Here is a 23,460-nt window from a genome sequence, read left to right as displayed (position 1 = left end):
CGCCTTCCTTGTGTCGAGCATGTGTGCAATAACAAATCGCCGCCGCGGCCGAAAGGCGAAAGATCGAATCGGATGGTAGGCGCGCGGGGGCGCGTGCCGATTTTCTAATTCAGTGCGGCGCGGCCCGGCCCGGAGAGGAGCAAGTCATTTGCGGCTAATTAAATTTATAGCGCGCGGGGCCCGGCAATAAGTGAATACCCGTCGGCCCGTCGGGAGGTGGTCCGTCATGCGAGCCGGCCGATCGCGCTGCGCCGCTTTGATTGTTCGACGCGGCCGCGCGACCACTTTGATTGATCAACTGGATACGCCGACAGGACTTTCACGAGCACACGACCACACGAGCAAAACAGATTTAGGTACATAGATGTCGAATCAACTGGAATTTTGTAAATTAAACTTTTCTTCCCGCCAAAACTTCACAATTAAAATGGAAGCATAACTGTGATTTTTTTAAACCATCTCAGCGATAGTTTTGATTGCGTTTCTTAACCCTACGAGTGTATAACTTTGAAACCTTAAAATTTTCCCTAAAATATTATTGTTATTACAATATTCCTGTGGCATAATTTCGAAATTATCGAACGAATGTTAATCTGTACGAGACATAAAGGAATTGCAAAGGCCCGATCCGGGCGAACGTCAGTCAGAATAAGAATTAAGACAAATTCGAAATATTAATTAAAAGCCCCTTTTGGGCGCGCACGATCCTCTCTTCTCAAGGTATTACGTAATCCTTCGAATGCTGGAAACGGCAAGGAAGATTTCCAAGATTGAAACCCGCATCTATTGTTATTTATTTTCTAGCATATATTCTGCGCTTTTTAACCCGCTCGTCGACGCATTTATTCGAATCTCCTCTCCCGCATCGCTCCCGTTCAATTTCAAGATTTCGCAGCTACGTGGGTATTTATATCTGTAATTACTGCGCAATGGGCGATTCGATTCGAATGAAAATTAAGAAATAAACACGTTGTTTTTCTCCGCGCCACAGTCATTTTCCACAGTTTCGCCACACACTTGTGAGTTGATTGTTCGGCGCGCTACATTGTGTGGCGGTGCCGGTGTCGATGCCGGTGCGTTACGTTCGAATGATTCATATTAAATTGCATGCATCAATGGACCACATCCATATAGTTTCTTATTTCTTCGGTGCGCACGGTGTCGCCGTCTCCGTCTCGGCGTTGTCTTTTTCTCTCGCCTCGCTCGCCATCCGATGCTCATTTCACACTTCACACTGTTACACACACTCGCGGCGTGTTTTTCCATCGGCGAGTGGACGCTCGTCGTGTTCAGCGGTTTTTCATGGCTCGGCGCTGCGTCCGACTTTGCATGATCGATACGGCTCTCATGCACGAATGTGCAAATGCAAAGAAACGCTTCGGCCCGGCGGACACCACCGGGCAATGAGCACATGCACGACCTATAAAGTCACCGCGTTTCCGCTCGAATGCGTCTTTTCTTCGGACGATTGCTACGTTTTTTCCTTCGCTTGCCTTGCGCTCCTTCGACGTCGAAAATTAACACGGACTAATAGAACCGATCGAACAATGCGCGACGGCCAATACTCAACAACAACGGGAAAACATCTATTTCTTTGACTGTTCAAGTCAATGCTTGTTTAAGTAATTTCACTAGATCGAATCAATATTTCCAAGTCAATCACCGTTAGGTATCTATTTTGAACCAACTCATATGTTTAACAATCGCAGTTTTAACTTTTTACATTGTCAATTGTGGCAGCTTGAATTCGTTGCATCTTGCTGCATCTTGCAGAAAGTTCGCAAACGAAAAGGTCGATCTCTCGAAGTTTATTTGCGACGTTTACCGTCGTCCGCTTCACGCTATTATTTTCTCGCGGGCGGCGCGCATCTTCGCCTCGCCGCCTCGGAAAGTTCGTCGCGCCGCATGCCGGCGGGGCAAAGAAGCGGCGAATCTATCACGATTCCGATTCCGCGTGCGTTGCGCCATTCTTTCCGCGTTTTATCAGCCACCGTCGCTGCCGCCGACGCCGCCAACTCTTGCCGAGATGCCCGCGTGCGATTCACCATGAGCGCGACCAGAACAAATGGCTCCCTCGACAATTAAAAGTCTTACTTCTTCGGCATTTTCCACCGTCGCTCGTTTTTCGTATTACGGCGGTTTGAAGAAGTACAGCGCTCACATGCAAAATGAATTCAACTGAAATTTTCGCTGCAAACAAACATACAAGGCGGAACAATGCGGAATATCGAAAAATTAATTAACGACTGGCAAAGTGTTGATAAACATTCGCATAAAAGACGTCAAGAGCTGGAGGAAGATGTGCTGAAGAGACGTACTCCACTCGCAGCACCGACACAATGCATGGAAAACATGGAAAGTCGAGAAGATGAGTGACAATGTGACATGAGCGACGGTCTTGATTGCAACTTAATCGTGTAACGCGAGTGTGCCGGCGTTCGGCGACGCGAAACAATTTCCAAACATTCTTCGTTCCTTCGCAGACAATGCGCCGCACAATACTTGCGTTTCTGAGTTGACTTTGGCGCTGAGAAAACGCGGATGCGAATTAACGCGTCTGTGCGCGACTTTCGTAGGAATCGTCGATAATCGCGGCGCATTAGTTATTATTTATTGAGTTATTGAGGCATGAATCGTTGTTATCGCATCGTTTAGGTGCCCCGGCCGGCAAACGAATGACGACCGTAAATTGCGTGTAGATTTGTAGATGTGACCGACCGGCGGATGCCCGGATGCCGAAAGTTCGGCCCGCCGCGCGGCCGCTCGCGCAGATCAAAATCGAACTATATTAATGAGTAATGATGCACGACGGCCGATACATGCAATAATCATTAGTCGCCGAGCGTAGGCAAACGCAACGTAACAGATATGGCTGGTCGCGCGGCGCAAAATGCCGGCGATGGCGACCGGCGACCGGTGGAGACGGCGGAGACGAGCAATAATAATAATGGGCAATGATATATGTCGGTGCGATTGTAATCGTATCATTCGTACCGGTGCCGGTACGGCACGCCGCGGCCCGGACCGCGTCGTGCACGACGCCGCAGTTCACATGGCGAGAGCGCGCCGGATCATGCGAAGAGGTTCATGCGACTAATGTCCGAGTCATGTTCATGTTCATATTCCGTCGTCTTATCTAATTATCGGACGGGCGCTCGCCGATGCGCAGCGAGCTGCTCTCGTGGTGCTTTAAAGTCGCTCGGAATTAATAAATGTTCTGCATGATTTCTTTTCGAATTATTCTTCGCCTAGCAGCATTGCTAGCGCAGTGTGATTTCGGCAAAAGTCACGGGAAAAACAGTGGGAATTGAATGAAATTCGAATCGGAAATTCATGGAAAAAGCGGTGGCCGACATGTGTTGATGTGGATCGTCGCGCTTGGACGTGGATGAGGTACTCAATGCCTTTTCTGACGTTTGCGGTGATTTTACATTAGTTACACCTTACATTACGACGCGATACATCGCGCTTCACATTCGTGCGCGGCCGTCGTACACATCCGCTGGCGCGTCACTCGCGCGCGAACCAAAACGAATCAACGCTGAATCCGGCCCAAGGAGAAGAAGACGATGGAGAAGAAGCGCGAGCGCAAGACAATCGGCGAGCGCGAAAGAACAAAAAGCCGAGCGAACGCGAGAAGAAACTGTGGCGCGATCAGCATGCGTGGGAATTTCGTTTTTTCTCTGCTTTACTGCGTTTTTCGAGCGACGCGCAAGTGGATCATCTCCAAACAGTGTCAATAACTCTTCGTACTCGTAGACTCGTAGACTCGTAGAAATCTATTCTATTGTAAAGATGTCTTTTCCGCCAGCCGATCGGCCGTGTCACAAGCGAATTTCTAACAAATTGCATGAACTCAAGCAGCCGTGTACACGCGTGGACGGACGCACGTACGCGCACCGCGTATATGTATAGTCATGTGTAATTGCCCGCAATTGCGAACCACAACGTGCGGAAATTAAAAGCGATGGCAAAAGGCGAGCGGCGGCGCGCGTCCCGACTGGCCGCACCAGGCGGACGCGCGCGCATTGTCTCTGTGATTGCGCGCCGTTTTCGCGTACGTGATTTGCCGGACTTTTAGTTATTTTAGTTTGATAATCACAAGGCGGCCACGCGAGATATACCATTCCGCCGCATGCATGCATTCCAATCCAATCCAACAATACCCATTTGCACATTTTTTCCAAATCGTAATCAACGTATTCAGCAAAATGTATCTACCTGCGCATCTATACAGTAAGAAATACTAGAAAATCAGTGCGAATTTATCACAGTAATGCTGAATGTCGGTAGGTACAGGGTGGTAGAAAATAGGACCCCTTCGGCAAACATGCTTAATTAAGAAAATGTAAGCGAATGTTGGTCGCTTGCGAGCGGACATAGCTTGCCACTTTCAAATGTGTTTATTTAGTTAAATTTATTGCCATCGCCCGGCCGTTCAACGCGCAGCAGCGGAGAAGCTCTTGCGCCGCGGCCGAGCGAGCGGGCAACGGTTATAAATATTATAATTCGACGCTCTGGGGCAGATTTCGGTAAACATCGGACACTTGACACACGAGAAAATTGCTATTATGTGTAACAAATAACCGCGGCTCGTGCACAGCGCAAAAACCGGGAATGGAAAGTAATAATGCGCGCACAAATAAAGTGCTAACATATTAACGTCTTTTGATGATCATCGCACCATCGCGAGGTGGGAATAAAAGTTCGTTTGAGCGCACGCCAAAAACGAAAGCGTCGAAATAAAAGAAAACAAGGGCAAATATAATAAATCTTTCTGGAATTTTGTTTGTGCTGATGTGTTGAAGTTTCGCGTTGAAGAATTGCGTTGGCCGCGACGCCTTTGAATGCCGCTCGCACAGCGCAGCGCGAGGAAAAAGGTGTCGGCATAAATTAACTCATAACAAACAACGGCGTTAACGAATAAATTTCCCTCCTGACCACTCATTCCTCATTCTTCAGCGCGGCGCGCGCGCGGCGGCGTTTTTTCCCTCAGTGCCAGTGCTCGCGTGCGTCATAATTCATGCCTCGCGAGTTAATTGGGCGCGTGGACCCGCGCGGACGACGACGATCGCCTGCCGATGCTTCCGTTGAAGTCTCCGGCGGCGGGCGGGCGTGCGACATGTGAGCATCGCGACGTGTGGGCGGACGACGTGTGGATGCGGCCGCCGGGCGTGTGTGAGCCGCCGCGCGCATGTTTCGCGCCGCGCGGAAAACTGCGCCGCTGCCGCCGCCAGTGCCGCCGTCGCCCGGCACATGTGTGTGCTACTAGTGGGTGGGCCCACACGTGTGTGCACCATCCCGATGCCCGCACGCATCTCGCGCGCGCCGCCTACTTCTAGCGTCGTTGATCGTCCGAAAGAAACGCGCCGCCGCCGCCGCGAACCGCCGTCGGGGAGGCGCGCCATGCGCGCCGGAATGCGATGAGAACTGGCCGTTTTGCTGGCCGTTTTACCGGCCCGCCGCGAGATCGCTTCATTGGTGGTTACATCAATCAAGATTATCGCCGGCCGGCGATGCGTCCGCCGCGCGTGTGTAATTATCGTTTTATTGCAGCCCGCCTCCTTTCATAATCTGCCACTTGGACGGTGACGGTGACGCGCATTGCCATAATGTCTAATTAACTTTTGATTGTGTTTATTTTGTTTCGTCCCGCGGCCGAATGCACACGACTTTCATGCGAATGCGAATCGTGCGCGCATTCGCCGCCTCTTAGCTGGAATCGCTCGCAAATGAGTCGAAAAAGGCGAGCCCGTTAACTGTAACAATTAGAGCACTGGAGAGACGCACTCGTAATGGTCATCAGCAGCGTCGAGGAGCGTTTTGCGGTGCGGCGCTCCGGCGATTGTTCGCCGTGAGGCGGCTCTTTCTTCGGCTTTGTTTGCCTTCGCGCGCGCGCCCGCCCGACCGCAATCGCGTCGTCAACGTCGCCGCGCGATCAGTATCAGCTACGACTATTATAACGTCAATAACCGTCACAATAGCGCCATAACTATGGAAATAATTGTCGCGGCGCGTACCTGTGATTCCGCTCGGTGGCGGCGGCGGTCGACAAAGTGACACAACGTCCACAAATCCCAGCCAGAAATCACTTACAACTTGTGACCGCATTCGCACTTCCGCTTTGCTCTCAAACTCGTCATTTTGTTCCTATAGTTATTACCGACGCTCCGGCTCGACAGGCACTGAATCGCATTTATCTAATATCTATTATAATTCCTCTTTTAATTGTGAGCGCCGAGTGTGCGCGCTGAGTTATTGACAATATCAGTCGATTGGCGTCCGATGCGATCGCCGCATCACATTGTCCATTCTGTTTGCATGATTGTACGATTTCGTCGATATCGTCCGACCGCATCGGTCCATCCACCATCGACATATGGGTTCACTGCACACCGCGATGCTTATCACGGCTTCTTTCAGCGCGCTCGCCGAGTGTTAGGATTTCGAATGACGAAAGATAAATTCGTGCCTGTAACACGCGCAAACAAGCAAAACAAGCACGTGAGAAATTGTGAAAAAACCTAATAGCTAACTCTATTTAACCACTATCAATAACATAATTGACATGCAGGTAAAATCAACGCACAACGAAAACATTGAGAAGCAAACGGTGTAGTCATTTAATAACACACTTGCCGCCGTAATAACGTGTAAGTAATGAGCGTTAAGACCGCTAAGTGATATGTAATTATGCGCTACATGTAATTTACATGCACACATTGTATACCGACATACCGGCACAATGGCGCACTGTACACACTATCCACAATCAATAATTAATCCATCATTCATTTCCATTCGTTTCGTTACGAGTCGACGTATTATATTTAAAATCACGATTTTAACCTGGTGATTACGGCCGGAGTGTTTGAATATTTCATTTGTTTTTCTCTCATTGTGAGCGCAGATTTAAATAAAGTCGTAATAAATTTAAAAAACGCCGACAACAATGAAAAATCTAATTGAAAATAAATTGAAGATAAATAACAACCACGCACACTATGATCAATGATTAGAATATCCGAAGTATTTAGTATTGTTACATGCTAATTCGTTTCGAATTGATTTGAATTTTTGTTCTGCTCGCGGCCATCGCCGAAGACACAATGCAAACAAATACTGGATACAGTTATTTTAAATATTTGCCTACCTGTGAGACATCGGCAGTTCAATATACTTCGTGAAAGTATTTAATTACATCGAATTGTGCCGATGTAACTTCCACCGAAACGCGGTTATTAAACGACATGCACGTGAATATCACTTACATATTGCCATCAAAGGATCCCCGCACGTTGTCATTAGCCGGCGTTGGTCGGTATTACGCGGCCCAGCCATCGTGTTATTAGCTATCAATTGTGTTTGTTTAGGTAGGTACAAATTACGCCCGCGCTCCGCCGCGCGCCGCTCGCTTTTTTTAATTGCGCCGCCAATCGTTAGCTGCATAGTTGAGCAGTAACTGGGAACACACAAAACGGACGATTAAGGAGCCGCACGCCACGCACACATCAATCGCCTCTAGCCGCCTCCGTATCGACGTGTGTCATTTGCGGCGCGCGGGCGTATCACTTCATTAGTTATTTCACGGGGATGCGCTCGCCGGCGACTAGCGTTACGAATTCAAATTGATATTAATTGACATGTGTTTGACTACTATTAACGCACACTGGCCGGGCCGCCGCGCACGGCATTTCTTCGATAATTGCGGTGTGTGTGTTATACGCTCACCGAATAATTCATTTCGGCGTTGTTAACATTTCAGTTAGTTTAACTTTATTCCATCTCGGCGGGCGATAAAATCAATAAGAGATGAGTTGAGAGGAATAATAATAAAAAAATTAAATTCGCAGCGCGATTCGATATTCCGCGCATCCAAACAATAAAATGAAGCAATTTTCCTAGATTTCATCGACGCGCGCGCGCCGCCGCTAAAATTCGTAAACGAAAGGCAAATAATATATCATTGACCTGGATTTCGTCTATCTCGACTTCTTCAATTACGACGCGCGCGCGCGCGCGCGCGGACTAGGCGCAGCGGATCCCGTTCGGATGCAATGAAAGAATATTCATATTCATCGCAACATCAACACTCGCATCAACAATAACAATAACTTTTGCATCATCGGACGCAAACACGGCGCGCACAATGGGCGCGCGCGCGAGGCGCATAATGGGCCCGGAGTGAAACGGTCGAATTGGAACGCGCGAGGAGCCGGAGCACAATCAATAATACGTGATACTACCAAATGTGAACAACTTGGAACAACTTCTTTGGCAATCGCCGATCGCCGCTGACGAAATTTAATACGCGCGCTAATATCTCGCGCCGGAAGGCGCCGCGCCGCATTTTACGGATGCAACAATGGCCGCACGCCCGCCCGCCGCTATTAACTAGAACAAGTGGAAACTATTAAATACGAATTAGAAAAGTTCACTCGTGTAAGCATAACAATCAGCGCGCCGTGCGTTTACAACATCATTTGTTGTTCGATTGATTTACAAATTGAATTCACAAAAATCCATCTCTATTATCATCATTATGTCGGATTCTTTCCTGCCTCGGGATGTATTTTGATATTGTTCTTTGATTTACACCCAAACGCACGCTGTAACTTTGATACAAAGACAAAAAACTCATGCCGGAAATGCTCAACTTAGGTTAGGTTACATTTTTTAGGTTAGGTTAGGTTCTGCACACTTGGTCCACTTTTACGAGTAATAAGGACGAAAAAAGCATCCGAGAAGGGTTCACGATAGGTTAAGGTACATTTCCTTAGGTTGGGTTAGGGTTTACCACCCTTGGTCCACTTTAACATAGAAAATATGAGTAATTTCATTGCGCATCCGATGAATGCTTCATGTTTGCGATTATGCCGCGCATGTATTATCGTTGCGCGCATTCCACATGCGCTCGTAAAACGTGACCGCGCGCAGAATAAGAGTGAACGCAAAACAATGAAGAGCGGAGAGTTGCGCCGCCGCTCGAAAAGCGAAATGCAATATCGCGGATTGAATCGAACTCGAAACGAACTTATTAAATCGCGACCACATGCAAAACGCTACACATGTAATGCCGCGGCCGCATAAAAAGCCGTTAATAGAAAATGTCTTCGTTGCTGGATCTCGGTCGGCACTCGCGAACCTCGACTTCGCTTAGCGCTTCTTAAAACGTGCGTCGTTGCTGCGGTCATTTTAAGTCCGCGCTTCTTCGGATGTTGCCTGCTCTCCCCAGTTTTTCGCTCGCGAGGAAGCAATCAGTGTTATGTTACGTTCAATTTTCGTCAAAAGCGCGCGGCGCGAGGTGTGCACCGCGAAATTGGTTCGTGCAGATAGGATTTCCACCTTTAAGGCTTTTACTAATACGTAAACCGATACGGCACGTGCATGCATGACACAAATTGTAATTATCAGACTGTTCATGTTTTTCTTTTGCGTCATGCAAGTGATAATGCAGATGCGGTTGAAAGTTACACCTCATCGAATCAATTTCTCGGCTGTATCGGAGAAAGGGGCCACTGTGTGTGAGAGTCCGGAGGCGGTTGCGTGCCGATCGGATCGCCTAATATGTGTAGTTTCTGGAAGTTCGCGTCGTGTACTCGGCGCGTGTTTGAATTGCGCCCCGAATGCATGCAGGGTGGATCACGTATCGCTGACCGACGTACGTGACAGATCCTCGGAGATATTAGATTAGTCCGGTCGCGCGCGCGGCCGTCGTCGCCACCGCCGCCGCCTCCGCCTGCTATTTGCATTTCGGCATTAATCAATTGAAGCTGGCGACGCGCGTCGCGGTCGGTCAGCCTGCGCGTTAGTTATACATGCCGCAAATGTACAAACCGCCCCCTCCCCCGCTGATCGCGAGGTGTTCGGGCAGCTCGTGATGTACGGCTTCGCACACTCAATAAAAAATTCTCGGCGTGCATTAAGCAAACGATCTACTCGCGGCACAATCGGCCGCCAGCATCTCACCGCCATGAAAATCATGACCAAATTCATGCACTCTTGTTTCGCGCGCAATAACGCAAATAATTAGAAACATGAGGAACACACCAATGTTCATGACTCGCTTCGCTGCGCCATCGCAGCTGATCGTTTTTTCGAACTTTTTTAATGAGCGCTCGCGCCTAGGTCGCTTTACACGCTCCGAAATATTAATCAACATCTAATCGCTGCGCGGTGATCAGCAATTGGATTACTGTAATCCTAATAGTTTGCGGTAAAAATAACGAAATTTGATCTACGTGTAAATCAAATAAGATTCACAGAGAACGTGACCGAGTGCACGTTAACAGCGCCTTAAACGGCGTTACATTAGCAACACCTTAACGCCGAAGAAAAACGCGTCTTGTAAACGACTTTACAACTGCGAAATTACGAATTTCTCTTTGTTAATGACGCTAAAACGATTTTACTACAATTGACGATTTTATTAGCTAAACGTGTTTCGAGTGATTGCAAAGTCCGACACGCTTTTTTCTTTTTCTTCTTTTCTAGTTTTTTAGGCAAATCTTATTTCTATTCGTACGCGTTACAAATCTTCAGTTTATTTTCGTGTAGTTTGCGATCGGATTCAATCAACATGTTGCACTTTCCGATTCGGCCGAATGCCAATTCCCATGCTCCAGGATGGATTTTTTCTTCGCTCGAACACACGCCGCATTGTGCGAGCGCGCTCGCATTGTTTCCGCCGTCGTTGTGGTCGTTTTTGAGCGCGGTCGGCGTTTCCGCGACGCGCCCGCGAACAGCAGAAACATGGGTGCACTTACATGCTACATGTGCTGTTGCACTCGCCGTGGAATGGTAATTTGCCTGCGCCGCCCCCGCGCCCGACCGCGCTCCGATATCGAAAATCGTGCGCGAGCAATTTGTCCTGGCCGAGCGCACTACACGTGAGCCATGCACGTTGCACACGACGCGACGCGCCGAACAAAAGCTGCGGATCGTCGAGGTGCGCGGAGTCATGTTCAATTGTAACAATGTGTTCATGCGGATTAACGTTTTATCTTGTTCGCGATAAATCCGAGTGTAAACACTCAAAAACTTCAAACGTGTATACCTACAACACTGTCCATACGCGCACATGCGCTGTGTACGACTGGGCGGAGCTCCCGGCGTTATTTTCAAAATTTTCTGTGATTCTTGGCGTTGCAAAACGTTGCTTAAAACGGCGTGGTGAAATAAATCATCGTCACTGTTCTAGGCGGAGGCATTCAGTGCAATTCTATTTCACTAATTCCGGCGGGAGGCGGTGCGTCCCAAATGCAGCTCGAATGCGTTTGAATAATTTCCACATATTTATTTACGCGCGCCGGCAGCATTCGACGCGCACGATTTTTCCGCGCGGCCGCGGTAATAACATGTTTACACATGCGTTATAAATGATTATAAATTATCTGTTATAATTTGTGGCTCTTTTCGGTGCTTGCGCGCCGCGATTCGTCGTTACGTGTCGTAATGTGTTATAATGAGCGGGTATGCCCCGCGCTCGTATCTTAATGCGCATCGTGGTCGTATTAGTGGGAGCCCACACACATCCCGGCCAAGAGGCGCGAGAAAGAAATGCTTGTTTAGATAACTAAGTGATCACGCGTTCGCTGAGCGCACGAATTTTCGGCTGATTTTTGTTTACATCTCTATTCCTACTTTACAACCAGCTAACCATGGACAACGCGTTCATTCTTTAAATGAAAATTTTCATACAAAGTGCGCGTGTTTGTTTTTCGAAAAGTCGTAAATCATAGAAAATTCGCGATTTGTTGATTGCTGACTTTTGACTGCTGAAATGCCTGGGCACTCTCATAAGTAATTGTTATTGCGCTTGTTCGTGTTGTCGTCATTATCGACTAAATATTAACTGCCGAACGCGTCCTTTTGCTAAGTGCTTTTCCTCTATCTTCCAATTTCCCTCGTGCTTGTGCGTGTGTGTTCCAGTGTGTGTGAACGCCTGCGTTCGCCGTCCCTAGCGTCGTCTTCCGGCTGCCACCCTTTGCTGCCGTTGCTATATCTGTTTCGATTACCTATCACGGACAAAACTATCCCCATACGATTATGAAGCATTAAATTTTATGCTGTGTAACAAAGTGTTTTGCTCACACCGCTATCCAATTCAATCGGATTTCGACAAGCTCGCTTCATCAAAGTTTCCAACTTACAAACTCTTTCCCCATGATCCGCCTCATCACCTTTCCCGATGAGACAAATAAAATTTTTATTTAAATTGCTACAAAAGAAGCATGTTTGAATTTTATATATGAATATGATATGATTAATATTGTAAACACTCAGTATGGTTTACAATTGTGCCGATTGCACGCGAATATAGGCGAAACATATTCACGACGCGAGTTCGAAAATAAGGGAATGTGGAGAATATGGCATTAAGGAGAATATTTGGCCATGCATATATTGCGGAGGAGCGGCTGTGCGCCGGGTCTGACCTTTCCGAAGGGGTTGCGCACCGTGGGGCGGCGGGCGAACTATAACTACAACTACAAGGGACGCGCGCGTTACGATTCTCGAGCAGCGAGCAAGATTGCGATTGCGAGGGTGGACGGGGTGGCATGTTTGGTCCGGCAGCACGTGCGTGTTAACCACAATATATCTCTAACATCCTTACGTCGCATCCCTTTGGCGAGGGCCGCGCTTACATCTGCAGGTGTTGCGCTAATTTATTGGAAAATCCATTTGGTATTTTCGAGCCGGAGGCGAAGAAGACGCCACGAAGAAGATTGGAAGAAATTATCGATTCCGAAATTGATACCGACCGCCGTGTGGCGAATGGCATTGAGTGCCTTGGCCGAGAAAGGCGGGAAGGAAACGCGATATGTTTTATTAATTAATTAATAATGTTTAATTGCGACTATCAGTGGTGGGTCGAACATCGAACATTATTCAGAACGGAAATTTGACCATGATTTACATCCGCTCGCAATCATTTTCAGAAATCCATCCAAATATTCAACGCAAGATGTCATACAAGGAAGACTAATTGCGCGTACTCCATGCATGTCCATGTCCCGGCTGGTGACCTCGCCGAGAAAAACGAACTCTTTAAATAATGATGAGAACTCCCAGGCCGAAGATGTACTGGAGCACACTCGAGTCATTTCCATACGCTCATGCTCCGGCTCCGCATGGTCGAATTAAGAAAACAAATGACTAATGGACGTCGTCGTGACACTGGGGCGCACAATGCGAGATAATATCGCGTCATCAAATTGTGCAGCGGGTGATGCATGCGATATGCGCTTCTTTGCGTGTGTGTGTGTGTGTGTGTGTGTGTGCACACACAATGCGCACGTTTTTTCGCCGCTCCGCATTGTTTCTTCGCTTTGCGTTTGCATGTGGTTCGCTCTCCGCCGTTCTGCGGTCGGCGGCAATAACACGACGCAATGCGATGCAGTTCGTTCACAGGTTGCGAACGTAACCGCACAACTTTCGCTTTTCTTGTGTAGAAATTTCGCTCTGTTTATTGTGTCACGCCTGTTTGCTTTACGCCGCTGCGTTTTGTGACGGTTTCAATTGATTTCTCCCGATTTTTGCACGCCGAGCACACCAGATTACACAAAAAGTGTGTGTCGCTGGTGGCAGCGCGCCGCATTTCTTTTACTGTGCAACCTCAATTTGCATCTAACGGCCGATAAATTGTAATTCAATGAAAGTGATCGATACTCGAAAATTTCGGTTCCATACTTCCGCTTTAGCCAGCATGCATTGAAAGCGAACGTCATGTGAGTGTCGAAGGTGTGGGCCGATAGAAATTTAAACGTGATTCGTGCGTTAACAGCAGTTAAGCGAGGAATCCACACTACACCAGCACGAGCATACAATAAAAGCTAATAAAAATCATAAAAGGTACGAACAAACAAGATCAACGCAGCGATAGCGCTCTTCGGCTGGGCGGCCGCGGCCGGGGCCTTCAACGTCGCGCGCGTTTGACGTGCTGCACATGAGCTGATGATATAATGTGATGCGATGTGATGATGTTCAATATTCTCGTGGCGAGTCCGTCCCGGGCTCCGGTTATTATTGCATAGTGCACGAGATTAAAAGAGGTGTTGCTTTTTCCGTGTGGTGCGCGCGCGGTCTCGCTCCGTTTGACTGACGGCGATGCGTCGGGTTGACTCCGGGGCGTTCGCGCGTCTCGGGCCCCGGTTCGTCATTATAAATTGCGGAGTGTTTGCTCACGACCTCCGCGCGCCGTACGTATTCCATCACCTAACATTATCAAACAATTACCTTTATCAATAACGAGGCGAACGAGCCGAACATGCGCGGCCGTGGTAAGCGCCTCATTTAGTTTTACCAACAACCGGCCGACTGGTGGAGATTCTTGCTGGTGTTGGCTATGCGATGATGAGCAGCGCGTGGTATCCGTATCGAAGAGCGCATCTTACGTGTTCTCGCGCTTTCCAGCGCTTCGGGTCGTGAACAAACATTGCGAATAATCAGGCAAAAATTCATCGGCGCGCCGGCGATGAAATTTGGACGGTTTTAAGCCAAAGCGATTTAACTAACGTGAGGAATGGATGGGCGCTAGAACAACTCTAGCAACTCCTAGAGCCTAGAGTCGTTAAGAATTTGTGATTTCATCTACGACTTCACGCTGTAATTCCGCGCTCTTCTTGATTTTATTCGCGAACTTTGCGCGTCACACACCCTCTCTTGTTTGTTTTGCAAACAGGCGAACAGCACTATTAAACCATAAAACTCATTTTTAACCTTTTCTGTGCAAGCCAACTTTGTGGACTAAGTGGTTTTGCGTCTCAAAGAAAACTTGCATCAATTTTACCCAAAACAAATAGTTTTACTAATTGAAGAATCTGAAATCTTAGAAAATAGATTTTTCATCTAAAATTGGCGCCTGCACACGTTAAGCAAAAATTGCTGATTGTTTCAGACAGTACAAAATAAAAGAACATCTTTTTCCAGAGATTGTACCAAGCTGCTCGTGTGGCAGTGAGTTTTTGATTTATTTGTTTTATTGTTCTCGCTCGTTATTGTTCCAGTTTAACAATTTTTGTGCGCCGGCCGACGAGGCACGCGCTCTACAACTTATAAATTTCGAGACCACACACGTTAACTACAAATAATAATAAATGCTCGCATACGCGCGCACACGTTAGAAACAAACAATGGAATCGATGCGCGATCAATTCTTCGCCGCGTGGTAACAATAAACTCTCGAAGATAACGCAAGAAAGAAAAAGAAAGCAACATGCCGCAGTGACTTAATTCGTTCTTCACATGATCCGGTACGGCACCGCGCCGCATGAGTCCGCACGCACTCATTAGCAACGCATCGAAGAAGAATGCGAAGGACCTGCAGATAAGATCCGCTGGCGGCCGAAATCGGAAATCAATTGTCGACTTATCGGCACACACGCGGGCGCACGAAAAACGCGTCATTGTGCTAGCCTAGCGTCGGAGTGATTAGTTCTTGCAATATTACGATTATCGATTCCATTTCGTCCGCGTGTAGCGGATCTCGGTCGCTCTCGACGCTAATATATTCCCTATACATTTGCCCATCTCCGCCGCCTCCGCCATCCGCGCCCCCGCTGTCTTATACGTGCGGGCGTGTGGCTGCGCTCCCGCCGGCTGGCCGAGCGCAGATACGCCGACCATTAATAACACATGCATTATCTGCGGCGGGTGTTAGTCGTCGGACCTTCGTCCGAAACCCTTGCCCGCCGCATCACTCCGCCGCCACCCGCGCGCGACCGAAGATGCAAGACATCTTTTGGCCGGAGCGACGCGCCTTAGACGTGTCTTGCGCGTGTGCGTCGGATTCGGGAATATGTATATGAGTTCGAACTCGGGTGAGAGGATGACGGGCGCGCAGGCTTGGGTTTGGGTTAGTGTTGGGGGCGACCGCAGGACCAGGACCAGCGTCCGAGAGCGGTGGCGGCCGTCTCTGTCTCCCGCGGCCGCTCTTCGCTCTTCGACGCCGCCGAGAGATTTCGGCTTCCTCGGAGGAGTGTACCTGTCGTCTTAGACGTCCGGGGCGGCGCGGCGGAGGGACAGAAGTGTGTCTCGCACAGATTTTGCACGAATGTACTTACCTAACATGCCCTAACTTGCTTGCAAATGCTAAATATCAGATGTATGCTTGGGAATATTCATCTTATACCTACATACAGAGTGTTACAGAAAAATATAAATTCTTTGACAAATAAGTAATGCCCAAACAAACCAATATTTTTAATTAGGTAATAATTTTAAATTTAATTAGGGAAATATTTACTTGTTGGCCATAAGATTAAAAATTTAAAAGTAAGTTGCGTTAGAAAAGGATTCTAGGACTAATTTATTTAAACAAGTAAGTGGTAATTCACCCAGTGAGAGATGTGGATGAAAAAGCATGGGCACATTGGTATGGGTATGATGACATTAGCATGAACTTTAAGGACGAATTTGCGACTGGTGCGGCGAGGGGCGGCGGCGGCTTGCGGTCGGCGAGAGAAAACTGGCAGTAAGACATCTTCGGCGAAGCGCCCTGGCCGCAAGATGCGCCCCGTCGCCGTCGCCCGGCTGTCCTGTCGTCGTCATCCAAAGTCCAGCACGAGACAGCTCGACGGCGTTGTCCTTTCCTCGCCGCCGCCTCGCGCCCGCCTCGCGGCCTGCAGAAGCCGGCGTTTGATAATTAATCATACATTGTAATTAGAGACCCCTTTCGGCCATGCCGCGTCCGCTGCACGCCGCGCGCCTCGCGCCCAAATCCGCCTCGAAAGGAAATCTTAGCCGCCCCTCGGCTCCTAAGGCCGCGCGCTCCTCGGCTCCTTTTGTCTTCCGACTAATATATAACGCGCGCACATGTGTGCGGAACGCAAAGCAAACATGACCAGCGCGCCCCCAGCGCTGAAGGTACGCGCGAGAAGGACACGCACACACAGCTGCCCGACGGCGGCCGGGAGGGATCGGAAAGGACAGGCGGCGGCGGCGGCGGGCGAATATTCATATAACACAAGCACTCGCCCGCACGTACGCTAGCGCGCACCTAATGTGTGTAAGACATCGCCGTCCGCCGCCCTCGCGCGCCTCCGCTCGGCCCCGGCCCTGTTCTCTGACCCTTTCTTAGACATATATCTCTAAACTCCACATGCATGTTACGGCGAGCCGGCAACCCTTTTCAAACCTGTATATTGGTCTTAGAACGGACTTGAAATACGAATAGGAATACGAAATTAGAGACTAAGGACCGTGCGGATTGCACGACTAACTCGTCCGTCCGCTCGCCGCCCCTACGCCGTAGAGCGAGAGAACACATTCGAATATGTGAACATTAGAACATTAAGGAACATTAGAACATTAGGAGAATCGAAACATTACTACCTACGTCCGACAAGCCGTTCGTTTGGGGTTGGGGGCAGCGACGAGAGGGAGAGACTGGAGCACAACGCGCAACATGCTCTCCTCTTGCATACATTAGATACACTGCAAACAAAATACACAATTGTGAAGATTTTTCGCATTCTAGAAAATCTTCGACAACAATTTCCAAAATAGAATTTTTAATTTGCAGATAAATGATTAATCGAAGTTTTCGCCGCGCGGCTCGACGCAGATCGCGCAAAAATAGCTAGCGCTCGTGCTTCCCGACGCTTGATATATGTGTGTCGAAGACAAAACGACGTTTTGTTGCTGAACAATAGGGATGTTTCAACGCGACGCAACATAAGCGTCGCCCCCATTGCGGCGGCTCTCCACTCGAACGCGCTGCGTCGAGTGTAAGTACGCCGCGCGGAATTATCATGCGAGCGGAGCGATTATTCAAATGGTAAATGGATGCCGCGGTGGCAGCGGCGCCGGCACGCACGAACAAAGGACACATTATTTGGATACGTTCGCAAAATTAAGAAGAACCCAAATACGCACAATATTAATAATAATGCATTCACGCCTTATATGGGAGCGACGTAAGTGTTATTATTTCGGGGCGAACAATAGCCGAGGGTGAGGCGTATGAGGAGCTGGAACGCGATCCTGGAAATAATAGTGTCTTACGCAAAAGGACGCGCTAGAACGCCCGCCGAGAATGGCATCATGGAGCAACACATTGTGGCCATGAATGTGTGACAAAAACAATGTGCACATTCGCAAAGAACGAAATGGAATTTTCCTCGCCCGCCGCAGTTTGCTATTCTTTACGCAAGTAGAAGACTGGGAGACGTTAAAGTGAGATTTCAACTCTAATGTTGTCTCGGCGCACTAGAAAAATATGAAGCATAACGGGGTCAAATTCGAAGTCCAAAATTTTGCCTAATTTATGCAAACGTGGAATGACCGGCCTTCATGCATGCTAATCAGATGTTATCTTATGAAGAGCGCGCCGAGGCGAAGTCGTACTGATCAGTGATTAACATTGATTAACATTCGCTAAGATTTCCGGCCGGGTTCAAGACGCGCGGGCGCGATCTTCGCCGAAGTCCGAAGATTTATGAATAATGCAAGGAACGGTCAAGCGAACACATTCCGAGGTTTTGATTTTCTAGGTGGCCGCCCCGAAAGGAAAATGTTGTTGCTGGGCGGCGGTTGGGGTGTCCCCTCGCACGCTGCGCGAGTCACTTCTCGAAGAGATCGCGCAGCGGACGAGTGTTATGATTTAGTTATAACCGAATCTCGCTCACACACAATGCGAATCGATAGTCGACCAGGCCGCCCGCCGCCCCATGGCCGAACTCGCGTTTGGCGCGGACGTCCATCTCAAGACATTTCGCCGGTACTGGTACTGGTTGCTCCCCGCTCATCACCGCCGCTTAGCGCGGCTCCTTGTTCGCCGCTGTAATTTCCACCTTCGATTCACCCCGCGCCGCCGCGCGCTCCACGCGCCCGCACCCTTTCCCTAACAACTGTCCGTTTCATATATCCAGCCAGGCGCTTCTCGCGCGCGATGGACTAATTCATATTCCTCATACTTGTCCACTCGTGCACGGAGGCGATGGAGAATGGATGCGAGATGACGGCGGGCGGCAAGAGGCGGGCGGGCAGCCGGTAGGTATGCCGCACGCTCGCCTTCTGCCGGGCGTATGCAAATGAGGTGAGGACCGAACGGCATCGGACACGAAACGCCGAACACGGCCAACTCGGCTGCGGCCGAGCGAAGACCAAGACGCCTCGCCGCCTCCCCGCTATCCCCACAGGTCTTATCAAAGTCCACGCTAACGTTCGCCTATTCTAATCACCACACCGAGTGTTGCGGACACCCGTAGAATTTCATGCGCCGCGCGCCCGTCCGTGACGAGAGCACTCGGTGTGCGAAGGTTGATGAGTAATGTTGGGTCTTAAGATTGTGTATCCAGCGCGGGTGGCGGTCGCCGTCCGTGTGTGACAGCGCGCGCGTAGGTGTGAGGGTGACTGTTGCGGAGGCGCGGACCGTGGGTGGATGTGAATGGACACATAAATATTAGTTCAAGATGTGTATAGTGCAAGCGCGGCGCGGCGTGCGCTGGCCTCGGACCAAGAAGCTCGCCTGTCAAGACCCTTTCTCTCTCGACACCCTTCCGCCAGCGCCACCCCCGGCGCTGTCCCCTGTGCTAACGCAAATGACCACCGCTCCCAGGATCCAGGCTTCTCAGAAATTCAAAATTTGAACTACAAATTATTCGAGTGATTCTATAAAATTATCAATTTCCGAATAAATATCACAATACTATCAATGAAAAATTATGTTTTCTTCATTAATGTGTGTTGTATAATCTATTGCCTATGCTCTCCAATTTTTCACAATTGATGAGTAAGAGTAGGTAAGTAAGCAACCCTTAATTTTTAGTCGTAGGACAAGTTCTTTGAGAAGCTTTGAGCATTTCCTTGACGGAAAGTTTCCGCTCATCGGGGCCTGACTCCTGGCCGGCATAACTTAAGACAAGGATGTAACGCGCCCCGCCCCCGTCGGTACAAAGAAAGGGCGCGCGTGTTTCGGGTCAGGCGGTGTCCTCTCGCAAGTAGTCGGCGTCCGGTCGCAGCTCATCTGCATACGGGCGAAGTAAAACAACCCGCCGCGGTTCGAAGATGACGCGCGCAAGGCCTGCGAAGACGACGGCGGCAGCGGCGTGTGTGTGTTGGGCGCGCACGGATTTTCGTATGTGCGCGCGTAAGAAAAGGGTTGCGCGGCCGAAAGGGGAGGCGACCGGGGACATTAATCTTACCACATCTAAAACTATCGCCGGCCGGCCGGCCAAAGTGTCCTTTATGTAAATGTGAAGGAGCAGGCGAAGGCACGAAGCAAGGAGCAAGGAGCGGAACGGACGCGCGAAGGAAAAGGAAGCGGCGACGGTGGCGGCGAGAGGGCGAGGAAGATTTCTCGCTGCTTTAAGAAGCAGCGGGAGCAAAGAGCGAGCGGACGCAGGACATCAAAACGAACACAGGCCTCTGCCGAGGTGTGGTTTGCTTTGCATATTCATGTGTTCGCCGCCGCCGTCCCGCGAGACAAGAGCAAGCGAGATACCTGCTAGTGGAGATTTGAGGACAATAAATATTTGGGAACTTTGCCAGCGCGAACAAAATCAAACTTTCCAAAGGAGCGTTTGAGTAGTTGATCAAAATATACGCGCATCGCAATGCGGATTAAGTAATAAATATTTCTTGAAATTGGTCCCGGTCTCGTTCTCGTCTAGGGACGAAAACCCAGCGATCTTTTACATGCAAATTAAATTATATAGATAGTCGGGCTCGTTATTTTTCCGCCCCATCTTAACCGCGTGGTGTTTGTTTAAGTTTTGCTTGAGCAGTAAAACAGAAGTCGGCGCTGCTCTCCGGGCAAAAAGCGAGCAGCCGAAATGGGAAAAGAGGCAAACAACACCTGACGCAAATTGCCAGCGTTGCGCGAGGCGGCGTGGGACGGTGCGCGGATTTTATTTGCATACACACATGTTATTTAAACATATTCCACATCAGCATGTTGCGCGCGGCCCCAAATTAAATAATTCCGGTCAGGTTCACTTGCCGCGCGCCAACTTCGGCTCCTTATTCTCGCAGGAGGCAAGCAAAAACAGCGGCGGCGTCGATTTAATGAACGCCGTTAAAAGCGGGACGAGTTCGCGGGTGGACGGCTCTTTTCGGATGCGACGGCATGCAATGGTCATACATGCGACCGAGTGTAGTTCGATAGTTGCCTTAATCAATAATGCGATATTACCGGGTGTAAGCGGGAGTAAGCGGTCGGCACACGGCGGCGGCGGGGCGCTAAGGAGGCCGCCGAAGGAAGGAAACACGAGCGTAAGCGAAATTTCGAAATTTACATTCGCACACAATCGCAATCGCAGCCGCCAGAGTCGAGCGCGGTGTGTGCCGTTGCGTGGTGTGGGGGCGGCAGGCGCGGGTGTAATATTCGCCCTTGTTCGGATCGCCGTTAGCCCGGCCGCGGCGGGAGCACATGTGTAGTTAACGTTATGCACGCTACGTGCGAGGAAACCCTCGCCTTCGACTCGACGCCGATCTCTCGTCTCTTCCACTGCCTCCCTCCCGCCGCCGCCACCACTAATAATAGTCGAAACACATGAATATATATCGCGAGCCTCTTCTATCGGCGGCGGATGATATTCATGTGGGCACCGCCGGCTTCTACATCTACCTCACCTACACAGAGCAAATAAACATTGCTTCGGGACAGTCAGGAACTCTGGAACACATTTCTGACCTTTCGAGAGCTTTTGCTCCCTGCAGAGCGCTTTCCCTGCGTACAATCATTAGCTGCTACACATTCCCTGCTCTAATCGTACAAATCTGCTTCCGAAATCTTTGACGAATGCAAAATGATCGCATTCAAAAGTCGAATTTTGCAAATTTCTTAAATGAAAAGGATCCTTTCGGGAAGTCTTGTTTTAGATTACAAACTTTGCGACCTTGATGACCCAATTTCACCAACGCAAAGTGGTTCATGATCGTGTGGCATTTTAGTGCCCAACTTTAGTTCTACAAGTTTTTATCGATGTGGTGAACTGCCCCGCCGAATAAAACAACCTAATTACGTTGTATGCATGTGAATCCGGTAGGAGTGGAGTTCGGAGATATCAATTTATCACAAAGCCCGAGATTTATGGAATCGACTCAATCTCCGATAAATAAAAACGCCGTGAACGGAGTAACGGCGCTGCAGATTTACGCATGAATGGCTCAATAACGCATCACCGTGGGGAAAAGGGCCCAGATAAAATTCGAAAATTATGTTAACTTCATGTTCGCCGCCGCCGCTTTCGACGGAGGGCACGCGGCGCGCTGCTCGCGACGACGATTACTATGTCGGGAGGAAAACTTAAACTATAACAGCGGGACGATAAAATGCGACAACTTGTTGCGCCGCCGCTGCCGCCAAGAGTTACTACAGCCGGGCGCTCTCCTCTCGCGCGTTCGCAAAATCGTTCGGGCGCGAGCGAGAACACCGCCGCCGCTCGCGACGCGCGAAGCGTTCCCTCGTCGATCGTTTCACCGAAAACCGCCTAGATTCCCGCAGCGGCGGATTTCTCTAATACCTCGACACGCGCGCAAACAAACACGCCGACGAGAACGTGTGCGAAAATAAATCTAATCGGGAAAAAACGTCCGCGGGGCAAATGTTAGAATTCCAACGTATAAAAAAGGAATACTTGAAGCGGCGGCGGCGAGACGAGGGTACGGCGCGAGTGCGTTGCGCGTAGTTGGAAAAAGTTTGAGCACATGTGTTTTCTAGTTTTTCGCCGCGCTGCCGGACGTAATTGTTTTATAATTTACTTTGAGCGCACTGACGGACGCACGAAATATGCTCCTCGTCGCTGCTAATGAGGAGAAGGGTCGGGCCGCTTTTTGTGCGGCTCCGCGGCCGGCAGCGGCGTTCTGAATAAACTCATCAAAACATGTGCATGCACACTTTGCCCGACCGGTTGTAACTAATTGTTGGATTTTCTACAACAATAATTAAAACACTTTTTGGCTTGTGCGCGAACACAATAACCGTTTTATTCCCATGGAACTTGAAACAATGATGTAAACTTGTGTCAATAAAAATTGTCGCCCGAGCAGGGACTTGAACCCTGGACCCTTGGATTAAAAGTCCAATGCTCTACCGACTGAGCTACCCGGGCTGTGCACGAAGCATTTTGCGTCAAATTTTCCTCGTTGAAGTGTCGTTTGCGCGTCTTCTGCAGTGGCGGAATAGGAAGGTTCCTATGAGAAAGTCCCGTCGGAAAGGAGTTCAACGCAGTTCACTCCTTCGGCCGCGCGACGCTTGATTGACTCACATGCTTGGCTTGTTCGCCCGCTCGCGTTTCGGCTCGCGAACGGTTTTTCGGAGCGCGCAGCATCGGCGATCGGCGATTACGGTAACACCGACGAGCCGAGCCGGTGAACAAAAGCGCGCGGATCGCATGAATCATGTGATTTACCTGTTTATTGGATCGAGACCGGAACGATGCCTCACAACTACTCGATCTCCACCTAATGTGCGCGCGGATGCGAAATGCGAAACATCTCACAAGGAACATTTTA

The 23,460-nt window shown here is 49.5% G+C and overlaps 1 non-coding gene across 1 annotated transcript; it reads right to left on the bottom strand.

The window, feature by feature from the left end:
* Positions 1-22,984: 22,984 nt before the first annotated feature.
* Positions 22,985-23,057, bottom strand: TRNAK-UUU (transfer RNA lysine (anticodon UUU)). Its single transcript has one exon. It is a non-coding gene; the product is annotated as a tRNA-Lys (tRNA).
* Between the last annotated feature and the right edge of the window lie 403 nt (positions 23,058-23,460).

The sequence above is a fragment of the Atheta coriaria genome, unplaced genomic scaffold (genome assembly GCF_025399875.1).
Source record: "Atheta coriaria isolate IRGN ID8LTWV9N9 unplaced genomic scaffold, Caltech_Dcor_3.1 hic_scaffold_1_pilon, whole genome shotgun sequence".
In the NCBI taxonomy this organism is placed as follows: Eukaryota; Metazoa; Arthropoda; class Insecta; order Coleoptera; family Staphylinidae; genus Dalotia; species Dalotia coriaria.
Note: the sequence above shows the minus strand (reverse complement) of the source record. Positions and strands in the feature narration are given on the sequence as shown.